This window comes from Anastrepha ludens, chromosome 3 (genome assembly GCF_028408465.1).
Source record: "Anastrepha ludens isolate Willacy chromosome 3, idAnaLude1.1, whole genome shotgun sequence".
Classification (NCBI taxonomy): Eukaryota; Metazoa; Arthropoda; class Insecta; order Diptera; family Tephritidae; genus Anastrepha; species Anastrepha ludens.
Genome location: NC_071499.1, coordinates 35,579,761 through 35,598,145, shown reverse-complemented (window position 1 = coordinate 35,598,145; position 18,385 = coordinate 35,579,761). Strand labels below are relative to the sequence as shown.

General features: G+C 35.2%; 1 protein-coding gene across 2 annotated transcripts in view; it reads left to right on the top strand.

Moving 5' to 3' along the window:
• The window catches only part of LOC128857409 (dual specificity protein kinase splA), a 164,020-nt gene that overhangs the window by 52,221 nt on the left and 93,414 nt on the right, over positions 1-18,385 (top strand). For both annotated transcript variants that reach the window (XM_054093166.1, XM_054093164.1), the window contains exon 2: positions 776-881. The gene's annotated coding sequence lies outside the window, so the exon portion shown is untranslated. The remainder of the gene's footprint in view (positions 1-775; positions 882-18,385) is intronic.

The window sequence follows — 18,385 nt, the reverse complement described above, 5'->3', positions numbered from 1 at the left end:
GCCTTCGCTCAAATCAGACTTGAGGTCTTTGGCACTGATGTATTAAGAAGCGACCATCTTGGCTCCTTGGCATCACAAGATCTACTCAGATTTCTTCGGAGATCGGGTAGATGTAAAGAAAATTAAAAGGGAATCCAAGTCTAGTACGATGGACTCTGAGTGCTGCACTTGCTAGTTGTCCCGACAAAAACACAAAAAAAAAGGCAGTCACATTTCAGCCTCTTTTATGGCTAGAATTTCAGCATAAAATACGTTACGGTGATTAGCAAGGCGAGCTTAAACGCTTACTTTTGGCTTTTTGCCGTAGACGCTTGACAATAAAATTTTGAGAAATCAGTAAAGGACCGTAAACAGTTTTTCCGACCAGGTATGTTGTCAACCCACTCACTTCTAACTGGAATTCTAATACTAAATAAACTATTACAACATCGTTCACCTAAACAATAGTCAACATGATCAGTTGGACCCAGACCGAGTGTCCAACACCTCGGCAAGCCGAGCAGCCGTGTTCTCTGCATTTTGTTTACCAGCCAAGTCTGAGAAAGTAAGAAGAAAAGAGGCGACTGGAGAAAAAGGCTTCGTGGTTCAAAGTGGTTCAAAGTGTTTTGATCCTCATGGAGAATATCTTAAAAAGCAATAAAACAGTTTTCACACCATCAATGTTAATTTTTCCAGTATAGGCCAAAACTATCAATAACAAACTTCGTATTTTTAGCAAGTATGTTTTTAATTTTGCAATTTCACTAATCCTATTTTCACTTTTTTCCCTTTCCAGTGCTAAAAATACGCATTTGTGTTAAATACGCTAATATTTTAGAGGCACATTCCTGAAATTCCATACAAAGTCACATCGATATTTTTTAATTGTGGAACATTGCGCTGTAAGTGTTTTTTTTTTTATTTATAATAAAATTTTATTATTTCGCACATTTATCTACTTAATTTGATCACGATTTCATAGTTTATAGTTTTTTTTTTAATGCTTAAATTTTTATTATTTTAGTCTTTAATTGAAGGCACAAATAGAAAACTCCTCTTTTCTCAAAAGCAAGAGATTTTGGCTCTGCATCCATATAATAAAAATAATTAAATTAGATTAGTAAATAATTTTCAGAGATAGCGACATGAGATGGCAGGCCTGCAGGGCGCAAAATTTCATCAAATATATAAAAACTCTAACTGAAATGATAATAACAACGGTTATTTATAAGTATGTATGTATGTTTGCCTATGCCTTGTCTATAGCAAAATAATTTATGTACACAAATTTACTTTATTGCTGACTAAAAAAGATAAATTTCAGAGTCCAAACATTTTGTTGGCTCATACGAAATTTCTCACTCATTTTTATTCATACGGAATATTTATTTTATGAAGAACCTACTCCACTAACCTCCTTACACTATGGCAAAGTGGAAATTGCAACTTTTCCGGATTTCCCAATAAACTTGTTCGCCAGTGAATTTTTATTAAACTAACAAGCTCAAGTTGACATTAAAACGCAAGCGACAGGAAATTGACATGATTTTGCGGCAAGTGAGAAACCAGAAGCGTAGAAAAGAGTCACGGCAATAATTTTTGTTGTTTGTAACCACGCAAAGTTTAGTTCTTAATATTTAACACAACATAAGAAAATATTAAATAAAAAAGATAAAAATATTATATTTATTACGAAAACCCAACAAAACAAGTGAATACATAAAATACTTGATTTGTTTTTGCTACTCTTCTATTTACAATATATGTTGGTGTAATTTCCATAAGACGCAGTTATTTGCCGGCGCTCCACGTTGACCACCAATTCTACGTTGGACCAAAAGTCGAAGTGATTGCATACACACACGCACACACACTCACGCGCCACCGCACTGACACACTTGCCATGCAAGATGCGGTGGAGTTGGAGAAAATTTCCATGCCGGTGCCGAACAGCAACAGCAGAGGCACACACATATCAACATCATATCAGCACATTGTTGGCAACAAATCATGCGACTGGCCAGCGACAGCGAGGCTTGGCAGCATTACGACTGTACGCGTATAATATGCCAGCAGGCTGCCATGCAACAGTCCATTATTGGAAATGTTGCTAACGGATGCGACATTTTTACGAGCATCAACACTCGCATGAAAGCATACAAATACATATATAGAAGTTTGTAAAATCATGTGTATGTGTATGAGTGTATTTTTCTTTTGTGTACGCGACACAGAATTCCATTTCGTTTTGCTGTGCTGCTTGACAGCATAAAAGTTGTACGTTGTAAAATTGCTGTTGCAGTAACCTTGAGGCATGTTGTGGAAGGTCAGTGGCAAATTGACTAAAATGGAATATTTGTCTGTGCATTTTTTTTGTTTTTGTTTTAAACTTTTCGCTGTTTTGAACACTGAGTTTTTCCGCACTGCCAAATTTGGTGCGATTGCGCCAGTTTTAATTAGGTGTTGAAGAGCACCGTTGCTTGCAGGTGAAAATTTATAATTTATTACAATTTATTGCAAGAACTTGGGTAGAACTTGAGGAGTGCATTAGGTGTGCTCAACTTTTTCTAGATCAGCGACTGTGATGCGTTGGAAAGGCAAGCTGTGGGAAGAGCTTTGCCAATGTCTGCTGTAACGCAAAGGCTTTCACCCTAATTAGCAGGCGGTTGCTGGCATTCGGAGCATGCATAGGTACTTCCTTTGTAGCAGAGTCAGTTTCATTATTTAATAGCCAGTCCTGGTGAAACTGTAAGTCTCTCCATATATAGAAAAAAAAAACATTAATAGGCACATCACAAATTGAGAGAGCCAATATCCAGAAGTTTATGAGGAGCAGAAAAGGTTTATGGTAGATATCCAAGACAATTGAACAATACCAATATAACGAATGCTGCTCAATTTTTTAAATGTAATATGTACAAAAAATTGTCAAAAATCAACAAGATTTTTGAGCCAGCTGAAATCTGCATTTTATTATTAGGACTATGAATAAGTTCGTGCGGTTTTTTTTCGAAATTTGAAACTTTATTGACGTAAAATGGTTACAAATTTAATATTCAAAATATTGTCCATCGCTTACTACTACTTTTTCCCATCTTTCTGGCAATTCACGGATTCCCTTTGTGAAAAATTCGGTCGGTTTTGCCGCAATCCACGAATCGATCCATTTTTTGACTTCATCGTAATTACGGAAGTGCTGGTCAGCCAGGCCATGTTGCATCGATCGGAAGAGATAGTAATCGGATGGCGCAAGGTCTGGACTATACGGCGGGTGGGGTAGGACATCCCATTTGAGCGTTTCTAAGTATGTTTTGACCACTTGTGCAACATGTGGCCGAGCATTGTCATGTTGCAAAATAACTTTGTCGTGTCTATCGGCGTATTGCGGCCGTTTTTCTCGCAGTGCTCGGCTCAAACGCATCAATTGTCGTCGGTAGACATCCCCCGTAATCGTTTCATTCGGTTTCAGTAGCTCATAATACACAACACCCAGCTGGTCCCACCAGATACACAGCATAACCTTCAGGCCATGAATATTCTGCGCCGACGTCGATGTTGAAGCATGGCCAGGGTATCCATACGTTGCCCGACGTTTTGGATTGTCGTAATGGACCCACTTTTCATCGCCAGTCACAATTCGATGCAAAAAACCCTTTCTTTTGTGCCGTTGAAGCAGTTGTTCGCATGCCATAAAACGGCGTTCAACGTCTCTTGGCTTCAATTCATACGGCACCCAATGGCCTACCTTTCGGATCATTCCCATGGCTTTTAAACGTTTGGAAATGGTTGATTGATCAACTCCCAAAGTTTTTGCAACCTCTTCTTGCGTTTGAGCCGGATCTTGATCGAGCAATTCCTCCAATTCGGTATCCATGAACTTTGGCGGCGCACCCTCGCGTTCTTCGTCTTCCAAGCCAAAATCACCACTTTTAAAGCGTGCAAACCACTTCTGGCACGTTCGCTCAGATAGAGCATGCTCACCATAAACTTCCACCAAGATACGATGACTTTCGGCTGCTTTTTTCTTCATATTAAAATAATGAAGAAGAATTCCCCGCAAAAACACATTATTTGGCACGAAATTCGACATTTTCAAGTGTGGTAAAAATATTGTTGTTTACGCTTCAAATAAAAAACTTATACTGACGTTTGTGCCTTACGACAGTAGCTCTCCAATGAATGTTTGGAAATGTGGATCGATGGAATAATAATCAAGTTACGCCATCTGTTGTAAAACCGAAACGAACTTATTCATAGTCCATTATCTCAAAACTGAAGAAACTACAAAACTGCGTACTGAACATTTTTCTAGATTTGTTTTGTTTTCCTTGTTCACTCCTCTCGGGAGCAAATGACCTCGACAAGACTCAGTCTTGCGTTGGTTTCGTTAATCTATTTTGATTTCTGACAGGGTAGGTGATTAGCCTGCCGCTACCAGTCCTTAGTGGTGGGAATGCCCACCTGTCGTTGCTTAGGACCAACGCCTTCTTACTGCTTTAAGCGCCACCTGTGTTTCACATTTTTTTGGCAGAAGGATCACACAGATGGTTGAGAACTTCGCTAAATTTCGTGTGTTAGCACTATTATCGCGATTGCCCGCTTCCTCTTGCTGGCGCCACTGAGCATTGTGTAAGTGTGTATTTTTTCTTTTTTTTTGCTTGTTTTAGCAGCCAAAATGCAAATAATGCGGGAGTAAGGATGGAAAGGATAAGTTTTTTGCGGTTGAGAAGTGAGATTTTTTTTCCAGATATTCTTATTAAAAAGTTTGAAATCTTGAAGAGAATTTGACAATTTTTTTTAATTTTGTACAAAGTTTGAATATAAAATAAAATTTTTCTTTTATTTGGAATGAAATTTTTTTATAAAAAAATAATTAAAATTAAAATAATAATAATATACAAAAATTATCAATATGTGGTGTACACTTTCTTTTGACGCGGATTGTTTGTGTTTTTTTTTCATGGAGGGGGCAAAAAGTGGTTAAAGCTTAAAAGTGTGAGACTTGTCTTTCGACTCACAACTAAAAATCCACTACAGCTGTGTTTGCCTCCCTCCATGAAGATCTGTGCTGTTGTTCAGCGCGACGCAGTTTGGTAATTAATATACTATTTTTGTCTCCTGAGTCAAGCTCAATATCCACTAAGTTCAGAAGCGTACCTGGAGGACGTAGCGCCCATGGCAGCGAAAAAATTGCAATTGCGATCAGTTTCATCCCTTTCGATACTTAATAACGCCAAGTCGCACAATCATTCTTCTTCCATTGTAGCTCTTAATTAAATAAAACAGTATAAGTTTTAACTTGCTGAAGGGTCTCTCGCAGCTAGCAATGGAAACTGCTATTGTCAGTAGAATTTGGATAGCGACGGGAAGTTTCGGGAACACGCTTTTATCTCCGAACTGAACAATGAATTCGAGGAGTCTTTCTGGACTTGAAATGGTGTTTTTTCGGCTCGTGAGCAACATTCTACAGTCAAGAATTTCTTAAAGTTCATTTCCATCAATATCCCTCGCGTAGAATTGATCTAATTCGTTGCACTTTTTTTTAGATCTTATTATTTTTTCTGATAAATAAGACCTTTAACATCGAGAAGAAATCCAAATTTTTCATCAATTTAATTCAACCGTACGAATCTTCCAATCATTCCTTGAAATAATCGATCAACTGTTCCCTTCAAAACCCTTTTCACTTCTTCGTTGGTACTCAAACCTGCATCAATCGAAATGTCACCATCCATAATTTTTGTTCTTCTTCGGCGTCTTTCAGTCGCGACGTCCCATTTTTGACTTAAAATTATCCCTTCCTAGAGTGAACTATCAACGATGGCCTCTCTTTCATTTTCGAAATAATTTTGAAGAGCCTTCAAAACTTCAGCAGCATCGTGAAAATTCATCGTGGGATCTTGTAGCCTCTTTTGAACGCGGCCTATGCGGATTAGTACTTTATTCCAAAATCCCAGCAAAATCAAGAAATCTTACTTAAACATTCGGTTGTTTAGTTGCTGGGCATCACTTCTTGTTTCACTTGTTTGATTCGTGTCTTCGGCCATTTCTTCAAGATCTTCTAGAATTTGATCCAAATGGCTGTGCATGTAACGACGTAAAATGTCCAGAAGGGAGGCGGTCCTTCGCCTCCCACGTCGGTATTTTCTCTCGATCGCACGAACAGGGTTGCCCATTTTCGACGGATCTTCAGCCATTTCGATGACTCTTTGGGCCCATTCCAATCGACGAGGCTTGTCCGCAGGCAACAATCTTTGCATCAATTGAATCTTATACGGGAATAAATGCAAATCAATACGGATAATTCGTTGTAAAGTGGTCCGAGCAATGCCCAACTGCTGAGAACGGCGATTTTGAGATTTCCTTGGCGATGCCTTTGTCGGTTTTCATTTGGCCTCTTTGGATTAGAAAGAGCATCACCAGTCGAAAACCTTTCGTACAAACGTTTAACGTTCTTATAAGGCGCACTTTTCACATTATTTAATTTTTATACGCACGTTGAGTTTTCATAATTGACTTCTTTTGTTGAATGTAAATTTCAACAATTTCGGAGCGCTCGCGTGGCGTGTACGGTTCCATAGTAAAAATCTGCTTGGACTGACGCTTCCAACGCGGTATGTCATTAAGCGATATGACGTCTCTGTCAAAAGATTCAGGGTTGCCAGATGGGTCCGTCGAATATTGGCAACCCTGTACTGCTTTCTCCATCGCGCTCGCGCCACTCCACGCTGTTCGAAGGTTTTCGAGTCACCGGCAGTCATCAGCTAAACCGGCTTTGACTTTAAACAGCGTAGAGGGACGCGGACAGTATACGTTTCGGTTTTTCTCGCTGGCGAGTATACAGATTACAGAGTCGACTATTCTGACTTCTTGTATCTTTATATAAAACTGAAGCTCAAAATCGCGATTGAATATACAAAGTTGAGTTGTCACTTTCCTGTTGAATATTACCGTACGAACGATGTATTCAATTCTCTCCGAGGTGTACTGAGTTTGTCGCAATAATAGACTGGCAGGACCATACGTTTTTTCCTTCCAGCGACCAACTTCATTTAACCTAAATGCACTCATTACAATCTTCTTTATATGATGATAATGGACTTAGTTCACATTATTAATCATTCGAAGGATGTTTGTCATGCCATTTAGTAATGCTACCAGTTATACCGGATACTAAACACTTTTCGCTGCCGCTCCTAATTGCTTTAGCGTGTTTTTTGATGTTCTTATAGAAAAGTAATTATTTCTTTAGTTTGTTTTTCAAATTCGTTACTCTTTCCAATCGATTTAAGTGTGCCACACCTGTACTCTTTTCTTTGCCGCTTGTTTGGCGCCTTCCACTTAATTCATTTTTGATAAAAAAAAAATTTCCTAACGATTCAATAATTCTGCTTTTACTGATTTCATAAGTATTAGAATAAAAAAAAGTATAATAGAAACAGCTAGAGTTAAAAATTCAATGCAGTGCATGCTTGCCTTGCACATATCTACACAAGCTCGTAATTAAATTTGATATATTTCATAAGTATGATAGTTTTTTTTCATTTATAATGCTTTTACTGCGCTTAATTATTTATATCAATGTTTTTTCTGCAAAACTGCCCAACCAAAAAGAACAACAAGTATAGCTATGGAGCAGCCATGGAGGCGAGAAGCCAGCCAAGTCAGCGGTTGCGGGAGTGGGCAAACAGTGCAAAAATTATTTCAAAAAAAAGTGATACATTAATGCAATACAATACAAACATAGATACTTATGTGTTCCATGACTTGTTACAACAACAAATACAACATATTTGCTATAATTTTTCGAAATCATTTGCTGCTTCGTTGATTTCTTCTTAGTTGGCTGCTCTTTGGCTGTTGATTTGATTGCCTGTTTGTTGGTGTGCGCTGGTAGGTAGGCAAGTTGGCTTGCTGGTTGCTTGGCTGTTTGCCGCAAGCGAAATGGCGAAAAAATAATAGGAATTGTGTAGAAAAAACCATTGAACAACAGTTAGTTTTATTATAGATAGCAACATGAATAATTTCGCATTAAATTAGCGCGCATGCGGTTTTAAATTTTTTATATTTGTGTATTTTTATTTGCCATTTTTTTGAATTGTCTAGCTGTCCATTGCTTATGACTATCTGTGGAAATTATAAGTAAATTATTGCAATCTTAAGCTATTGCATTAAGTTGAAAATTACGGCTAACTACAACTTTTTAATTTATGTGCGGCATAATTCGATTGGCTCAAATTTGAGGTACGATTGAGAAGGTAACGATGAATGAATTCTAATAATAGTCAACTCAATGTAGATAGATGCAATAATAAATGAATTTACAATTTGAAAACCTAGTGTGTCTTAAATATCATTGAACTGTACGTAGGCTTGCCGGTCGTCATGCGTTACGGAATACTGAGAAGCGATTGTATCTGTGGCGGAGTAGCTTCCTGGGTTGTGTCAGTTTCACTTTTCGTCTGTCAGCAGTTATTTCACTTGAAGAAATATTTAATCAGATCAGTATTAGGCATATGAAAAAAGAGGGCTTGGTAAGCCTCGTAGCCAGCCGCTTCAGTAGAATGACGACGGCAGGCTTCAGCGTGTGAAGGATTACAAAGTTTGGTTACTCAGATGAGCCTGATTTTTGAGTAACTGTGACCACTGAAACAGGAGATTCAATTCAGTACCTCAGAGCTTCCAAATCTCTTCACACAAGTACACAACATTTGGGGCCAATCGGGGCAAAATGAAAGGTAAACAAACATAGTTGGGTACGGCGCAAATCTGGTCAATGGACTTTTGCATAATTTGGGCAATTATAAACTGATCGGCATTGAGTCTTCTTCTTATTAAGTGCCGCGATAACCGCTTACGCGATGTTGGTCGAGTTTAACATAGCGCGCCAGTCGTTTCTTTCTCGCACTGAAAGGCGCCAGTCGGAAACAACAAGTGAAGCCAAATCCTTCCCCACCTCATTTTCCAGCGCCTTCTTCATCCTCTGCTACCACCAGCTGGTACCACATCGAATGCCTTCTGAGCCCGAGCGTTTGTACGCATTCAGAAGGCATTACCCAAGCAACGGAGCCGTTGGATATTTATTCGTTACGTACGTAGACATACTATATCGTCGGAAAGCTCATACAGCTCATTGTTCCATTGTCTGCGATACTCGCCGTCACCAACGTGTAAAGGTCCAAAGATCTTCCGCAGAATCTTTCTCTCAAACATTCCAAGCGACGCCTCATCGAATGTTGTAATTGTTCAAGCTTCTGTGTCATACGTTAAGACGAGTTTGATGAGAGCCTTGTGGTGCTTTAGTGTTGTTCCTTTACTACTCCATTACCTACTTAGTCCAAAGTAGCACTTGTTGCCAAGAGAGTGTTTTTGATTTGTATGCATAATTTCTAATGCTAAGCGTCGAAGAGCATCTAAGTATCCATTCTCAGCTTCTAAAGCTTATTTTTGTCTCTTTAGTTTAGTGGTGCTGTAGCCCTTCTGAAGAGCTACCCACCAAACTAGGCATCCGTATGTCAAAATTGGCAGAATCACCAAGTTGTACATCCAAAGTACGACACGTGGCTTGAGACCCCATTTTTTGCCGAACATAGATTTACAGACGTAGAAGGCTATATTGGCCTTCTTAACTCGAGTTTCTATGTGCATCTTCCAGTGGAGCCGCCCTGCGATGTACCCCTATGTACGAATCTAGTGATTCTAGCCCTTCCTGCCGCAGCATTTATTTCCCTACCACCAAGCAGGGACGAGATCCAGAGGTAGATAGGTCTTTCCACCCCTAGCCAACCACCGTTATCCAGTAAACGGACGAGATGGCATGTAAGTGTTGTTGGTGCCCTACGTCCCGCTAGGGATTCAAAGAGGCACTGAAAAATGATGATAAAAAAGTTTAAATATAGGAAAGGGGACGGTGAACGAAATTCTTCTTTCGCTATTTCACTTGTAGTGATAATTTAAAAAAAAATCGAGCAAAAATCAGTTTTAATTGAAAAGTAAAATTAGAAAAATATTTTAACGGCACAGTATACAAATGAAAATTATGCAAAACAACATAAATTGAAACTAATCACTGTGTACTTGTATTTATGTGTTTTTAATGGCACCCACTGCGTATACTTGATACTCAATGCCGTTAAATTCATATATTGTTGGATGATCATAAATTTCAGCAATAAAGTAACCGCATACACCATCACATAAGCTGATACACATAACACACACACTACATATAGACTTATACATATGCAGATACACACCCAGCAATTGGCAATTTATTTTTTCGTTATTACTTTTTTTCCATGCGCACTAAATTTCCGCTGATAATCTTTGGCGTCTAATGTCAGTCAGTTGCTTGCTCGAGTGCTTCAAAAGAATCGGGTTGTGTGTGCGCACTCACCTGGCACAAAAATCTACAAATTCAAAGCAAACAACAAAAAAAAGACCACAGAAAAAAAATTAAAAAATAAGCACCAATAAAATTCTGAAAATAATTACAGATTTTGCGTGCCAAATGGTCGAGGCACAGCCCAATATAGGAAATTAACGATACAGTACTTGTAAATATATACTTTTCACTATCAAACAAAAGCAACTATTTTGGATTTAATTGCATTTTTCCCACATTTTATCACACCAAGAGCGCTCACAAAGAAAGCAGCTGCCCAGTTTTAACTCTAAATGTACTAAAATGTTGCACTGAGGTATTGCGAGCCATAGCCAAAGTTGGAAGTGTGGCAACCAGTTACTTATTTATGATTTCCACTTCCCTTGTTGTGAAAGTTGGAAATATGTTAATACCATCGTTGCTGGTTTATTCTTTGTGATTTATGCTCCAGTGAGCTTGAGTTCACACTCCATTCGAACTGCCTGCCCACTGGACAGCTGAGTGCACAGTGAAATTATTGCTTCAATGGGGGTACTTTGTAGAGGGACGTGTGCTAGAATATTTAGATGCAAAAATCTTTTTGCATATTTTTATGACTTCGCAAAAATTAATTTGAATGCATACAAAGAATGGGTCAACGGTTGATTTCTTTTTAAAAATATGTTTCCTAATTTTTATTTAATTTTTTTTTTTTTTCTTGTATTAGAAATTTAATACTAAACTAACGCGGTAACTGTTGAATGCAACTGCATCGATATAAATGATAAGTGGGAAAACATTTCTATACTTTAAATTGCCAAAATTTTAAAATCCCAGTTGTACCGAAACCATTTGCGGCTGATCCACAAAAAGTTGGTGGCTCTATGCTTCATTGTGCAGCGGGAGGAGTAAATATATATTTATAACAAAATATCGCAAGGAGTTGAAAAAATATTGAAAATTCTGCAGATTTCATAGCCGATAGTATCATTCGTGGGCTGATCTTTTTAAGTCCAACCTGAGACCACCAACGCGGCACACAGGTTAGGTTAGGTTAGGTTAGGTTATGGTGGTAGTCGGTCCATATGACCAACTCACTTAGACCTTACTGGTCCATTGTGATACCACATGGTGACACGGGAACCTTGTTTATTTATTTGCATAAAACCATTTTGAGGCTCTTATGAAACGCAGGATTGGTATAATCCCGCCGCCAGATAGTTCTGTAAGAGAATTGAAAATGGTTGTCTAGCCTGCTCTGATTTTAGCTAAGGCTGGACAATTGCAAAGGAAGTGCTCAACTATTTCTTCCTCTTCTTCGTCTCTACAACTTGTACAATATTCATGGGGAAATACTCCTAGTCTCAAGGAATGTCTGCCAAACAGCCAGGGGCCGGTGACACAAGCCACTACCTTCGAGATATCTTCTCTTGAGAGGCTAAGCAATTCCTTTGTCCTTTTTTTGTTCATTTGCGGCCATAGTAGACTGGCTGTTACGCATGTATCTTCTTTTTCCCATGACTTATTGGCCTCTTGGGTAATGTTGTTTTTTATTATTAATTTATGTATGTATTCCAATGGTAGCTTTATCACAGAACAGTTGAAGAGCAGTGCCTTTTCTGGCTAGCTCATCAGCTCTACAGGATTCGGACATAAAAGTCATGCGGAGGTGATAGTTGCATTTATGAGAGTAATTCTTTTAAAACACATTTTGGGACATTTCTAAGTCTCGAATTTGTTTAACATTTTTCAGAAGGTATGTGAGCTATTTCTTTGATATTCTTTGATTTTCAAATTTTTTTCAAAATTTTTCTAAAGAAATTTTTTCAATATTTTTATTTATTATTATATACTTATAGTGTATTATATTTGTTTTATATATGACACTTTTTGATTACGAAATTCTTTTATTCGCAAAATTTGTTTAATTCGGAATATTTTTAATTAGAGATTTTTGCTTTAATTTAAATTTATTTTTCAATATTCATTTTAAAATTAAAAAAAAAAAATTTTTCGAACATTTTTTTTTAATTTGCGATTTTTTCAAAACTTTCTATTTACGATTTTTTTTTTTTCGATATTTTTTGAATACGTTTATTAAAAACTTTTTTTAAATTCGAATTTCGAATTCGAAAAATTTATTTGCAATTTTGTTTTTATTTCAGCAATTTTTCAATATTTTTAATTATGCCCCTTTTATTTTATAAATTTTTTTTCAATATTAATTTTGAAATTTTTTTCAACATTTTCTCCCAGAATTTTTTTTTTTGATTTAGTAATTTTTTGAAACATTTTTTTTTAATCTTTTTTATTTCTCAAGTATTCAATTTTTTTATTTAAAGCACTTCTTGATTCGAAATTCCTTGATCACATTTTTTTTTTTAATTTTTACCTCGAACTTTTCTTTTATTTTGTAATTTTCGAACTCTTTTTCCGATTTAGAAATTTTTTCAAAAATTTTTATTCTAAAATTCTTTTTATTTCGGAATGTTTTTAAATACGACGCCTTTTGTTTTAAAAATTTGTTTCAATATTCATTTCGAAATTTTGTCTTTATTTCAACATTTTTTAAAAACCTTTCCCCAAACTCTTTTTTTTTTGGTTTAAAAATTTTTGGAAAAATTTTTATTTACGCATTTTTTTATTTAGGTATTCAATATTTTTATTCAAATTTCGTATTGAACTCGAAATACTTTTATTACAACTTTTTTTCAATGTTTACTGCAAACTTTTTTTTTATTTCGGTATTTTTTGTGAAATACTTTTTCCTTTTCTTTTTTTTCATATTTTTATAAACTTTTTATCTGCATTTTTTATAAACTTTTTTGCATTTTTTATAAACTTTTCCCCGAAATCTTTTTTTTTTTTATATAATATTTTTAGAAAAATGTTTAATTACGCATTTCTTTTATTTCTTCAATATTTGTATTCAAAATGCGTTTTGAATTCGAAATTCTTTGATTACAACTTGTTCTCAATATTGACTTCTAAATTTTTTTTCAATATTTAATTTTACATTTTGACGTTTCGGCATATTTTTCAATATTTTTATTTTCGACTTTGAAATTTTTTTTAAACATTTTTATTTACAAAGCTGTTTAGTTCGGTATTTTCTTTCAACATTTTTGGTTATAACACGTTTAGAATTCAAAATTTTTTGTTATCGACATTTTTCTCAATATTTCCCTCGAAATTTGTTTCACTCCGTTATTCGTTTTTGTATTTTTTCCAAACTTTTTATTCGATTGAGATTTCTTTTTAAAAAATTTTGTTAAGGCAATATTTTGATTTCGATATTTTGCCAATCTTTTTATTTTCGAATTCCTTTTTCGACATTGAAATTAAAAAAATTATAATAATAAATTTTTTATATCCGAATTTGTTTCAATACTTTTAATTACGACACATTTTCGAAAGTAATTTATTTCAACATTTTTCTGAATATTCATTTCGGCTTTTGTTCTTTCGATTCCTGGTTTGCCAGATTTCGCCTTCTCAGCTGGCTCTGCAATGGTCCAATATATCATCTTTATTCTTTCTCTGCTTCCCGATTTACTCCGCCAATAATCGTCTTAGGGGCTTAATTGCCACTGTATTGTTGTAAAGGCAGCGATTTTTAACAGTAAATCACAAAAAGTCTCGCAGTGGTTAAATCGCCACTCAGATCTTCCGTTTTCTGAAAAATTATAGAAAAGCACGTTCTTATAGTGCTTTCCGATGGCATTGGTGCCGCCATCATTCCATGCTTGGCTCAGGATAGATTACTCATTAGTTTTGCGGTTCGGAATTTCCGAAACACCAAACCCAAATGGGCACATAATCGCCAACAGCAGTAATATTCCAAGTGCTTGCTTTTAACATTCTTTAATGTAGACATTCCGTATATAAAAATTCTTAAGTCCTGTGAATTGCGCACTTGAGAGTCTAAACAAGTTGAAAATACTTTAACATTTAACTGTTGAGAAGAACCTCATTATTATTTTTTTTTTTCTTGCGGTTCGCAATTACTTATTTGCTTTTGTACTTCGCTCATTCAAAATAAATTGCTAGCAGCATTATAGGCATCCGGTGATTATTATCATCATTTTCCATTTTTTTAGACTGTAAATAGAAATATAAAATTAAATAAATAAAAAATAAAAATTAGGTCGATTAGAAGGTGCAAAACCAAATATAATGTGCTTTTGCGAGATTAAAAAATTTGCCATAATCGAGTAAATATCTATAATTTTGATCTGGAATAAAAATATTTATAAAAAAATTAATCTTGTATTTATGCGTTTAAGGTAATAAAAATGCTGAAACGAAGTATCGAAATTTTAAATTTTTTAAGTCTTTGGCAATTTTTAAGATACTCGCCCCCAATAATCTGTGTCATGGCGATACTCCATAATTTAATTTATCTTATGTTTCCCCTACTGTTAAGTGAAAATGGCGCATATATCAAATGCCAGCAAAATCGAAGCAAGTTTATTATTTTTGGTCATAATTTGTATGGTGAAATTACACTGCACATCGCCCTCAACCTGATCACAGATTATTCAATTTGGATTTTTAATTTTTGTTGCATAATTTTCAAATATGTCCCACTCATTTAATCGTTATATTTTATTTAAATAATTACGTAGCCGTCTTGCGACATTGAAAACGAAATGCACCCAATACCGTTTGCTTAAAAAATATCAAAAGTGATAAAATCAAAGAAATGCACTTTCAGGCGTGAATAAATAAAAGCATAGGAAAAGTAAAAAACTAACAGAAAAAATGCAAAAATCGATTGTGGGCTCTATTATGCGTAACAAAGCATAAAAAAGAGCGTCAAAATTAGCTGCACTACGACTAATATTGAGTTGAAGTGTTGCTATTGCACTGGCGCATCTACGTAATTTCATAAAACTAATTTCTGTTTTTTCTTGATTTTCTTTTTTTTTTGCCTTGTTTGCTACTCGCGGCATGATGATGCGGATGTGCATCGCTGGTCAACAACAATGCGCCAAGCGTGGTAATGAAGAAATCAGTTTAAGTTGCTTGAATGGTTGCACTTTGGAGCAGGCGGTAAAAACAAATTCAAATCAATATCATTAGCTATGCGCGATTGCAACAAAATATATGAGAAAATAACGGCAATCGATGAGGCGGAAAATGAGTTGTATGTAACGGTGTTTGATGCATTTGTGATTTCTGGTTAACAACTTTACTACTCGTATTTCGTTCGTAATGATGCTATCGATGTGATACATAAAAAACTTTTTATCGTTATGCATTTATTATGATCACTGTATGCTTTTATTGTTGTTTTTATGCTATATTCGATATTCACATTGTAGTTATTGCTTTGTAATGTCTCATGTGCCTGTAATGCTGGTGACTTTGAACTGCATTGCGGCATATTATTATTTACTGTTTTTATTAGTCGTAACTGCATTGACATTGTTGTTACTGTTGTTGTTCCAATCGCTTTATATACGTGTCGATGTATGCTTTTGTAACGTCTACTATGATACCTTGGTTGAAATGCCATAAAAATTGCATTCCATTTGCATGATGTCCATTTCCCAATGGCCCAGCTAACTACGCCTGTTTGTTCCGTTTCGTTGACAAGTTCGTTGCTTAAGTCTTTTGTTCAGCTTAACCGAAACGGGTTACGGTTGCTGTATTTTACCATGCAATATACACCTAGTACATAGACTAGTGTCACATTCATTGCATGCGCTAATGCGTTGGAAAGAGTGTTGACTGTCCACCACAAAAACAAAAAAAAAACAACAACAAAAATAATTCAACTATGGCAAAAAGCAAAAGCAAAAACAAAACCAAATCTACAGCAACAAAAGCGCACAACATACTATTTAGCCGCAAATAATAATACTTTGAGCTTAGCCAACATTTCTACAACTTTGAACACATCCGCCTTCAGCTTTAATCAGTTAAACTCTCTTTGGAATTTTCCCAAAACGCAATACTTGCCTGCCAAATGCGGCATTTCTACGCTACGTTCGCGTCGTACCGCGTCGTACAGCTGCTGTTTTACGTTGACTTCAATCTTCGATTTTTTACTTATGATAAATGCTCATAACCTATAAAGCCGCTGCGAAAAGTGGGTCAACCGTGCACGTATCGCATCGTCGTACGCTTCCCTTCACTCCTATGCTTTGTGGCACCGCTTGTTGGTGTGCCTGCGCCTTTGCCCGTGCCGGGTGGCATCGAGTTTGCCGTCATAACGGCGCTGACTTTGCTGCCTTCATCTGCGCCTTCACCATCTCCGATGCCGCTGGCGGTGTTCATTAATCAAGACTTCTTCATCATATTTATTACAAGCATTCGCAGTGGCTTTGGCACTGGCACTGGCACAATGCGCGCCGGCTCATTGGCTCATTGGCGGTTTTCATGTAGCGAACATTTTTGTGTTTTAACGTTGCTTTTTATTTTGTAATATTAAAAATAATAAATGTGCGATGTTTGTCGATGGGGGCGCACGCGTGGCAAAGTGATGCTCATGCCTCTGATAGCCCTGCTTGTGTAGTTGTGAATAAGTACACGATCCCTGTTTTACACAGAAAGAACGCGATCAGCAGCAATAAGTCAAAGTGTTAAGCTAAAGTGATCGAAAAGAGAATATCATCATTGAAGTGTGAGCCGGAATAAAGCAAAGTAATTACAAACTGTAAGCAAATATTTTTGTGATTTTCTTATAAGCTGCGAGTTTTGAATTAAAACAGTAAATGAATATGCGGGCTTGGTCAATAATACAAACAACTTGCATTTAATACCAAATTTTATTTTAATGGAATAAAGTGCTGGCTTATCAAAGTGCTACCCTTCAAATGCAATACAGATTTGCCAAAGACAAATACTGTTTTTTTTTTGGAATATTTGGTAGGCAGATAGTGCTGGCTGATCTGTAAAAAGGTCTCACTTACACCTCTAGGAGTGACATTACGCCTCAAAATAAATTCTTTGACAGCTGAGAAATTCCGAGTCTAGTCATCTTAGTATTTTTTGGATACTGCTGCAAATTTTTCTGTAAATTGGTTTATTTGCAGCCTTGCGTACGAGTATAATAGGAAAAAATTTGAACAAAATTTTAAAAAGATTGGATTATTCAGTGTTAAAAATGTGCTTATGGAGCTTTTTAAAGTCAAACATTTATTTTTAACATTTTCATACATTTTAACTTTTTGTGTTTTTGTTAAATCAAATATTTTTTAAACACTTTTGGTTTTTAGTTTTTGGGAAAATTTATTTTTTGTTGTTTTCATTTGTGAAATTAAAAATTTTTAAGGATAAAATATACTATTTAAATAAAATATTTTCGGGAAAAAAATTATAATTTTTTTGAAAGCTGAAACTTCGGTACAGAATTTTTAAGGTGACGTATTTTCGGTTATTTTTAATATTTTTTTTACGATTTTTTTAAATTTTATTATAATTTTTTTTTTTTTTAGGTTTTTAGTATAAAATACTCTATTTAAACAAAATATTTTAGGAAAAAAAAGAATTTTCCGGATTTTTTTTTTTTTTTTGTCAAATTTCAGAAACCCCAAACCTTACCTTTTTTTGTTGTTTTTGTTAAAAGCTGAGCCTAAACTTAGTAAACCCTCAAAATTCTATTTGGCGAAGTACTAGCAGATAAATAATATTTTCACTGGTTCGCTAAACGTATTTGCATATAACTCGGAAAAGTTATTGAAACCTCCGTATAAAACATTTGGGTACTACTGAACGAAAAAATAAATGTTTCCTAAAAATTAAAAAAAAAATTTTTTAATTAAAATTTCAGAAAAAACTTTTAAATTAAAAAAAAAAATTAAAAATTAAAAAAAAATTAGAATTAAAATTTTTTTAATTTTTAATTTGAATTTTTTTTTTAATTCTCAATTTAAATTTTTTTTTAATTTTCAATTTAAAATTTGTTTTTACTTTTTAAAATTTTTTTTTTTAATTTTCAATTTAACATTTGTTTTTTACTTTATACCAACATTTTCAAGATTAAATAAGTCTCAAAATTATAAATCTTTTTTTTCAAAACTGTTTCAGCCATTT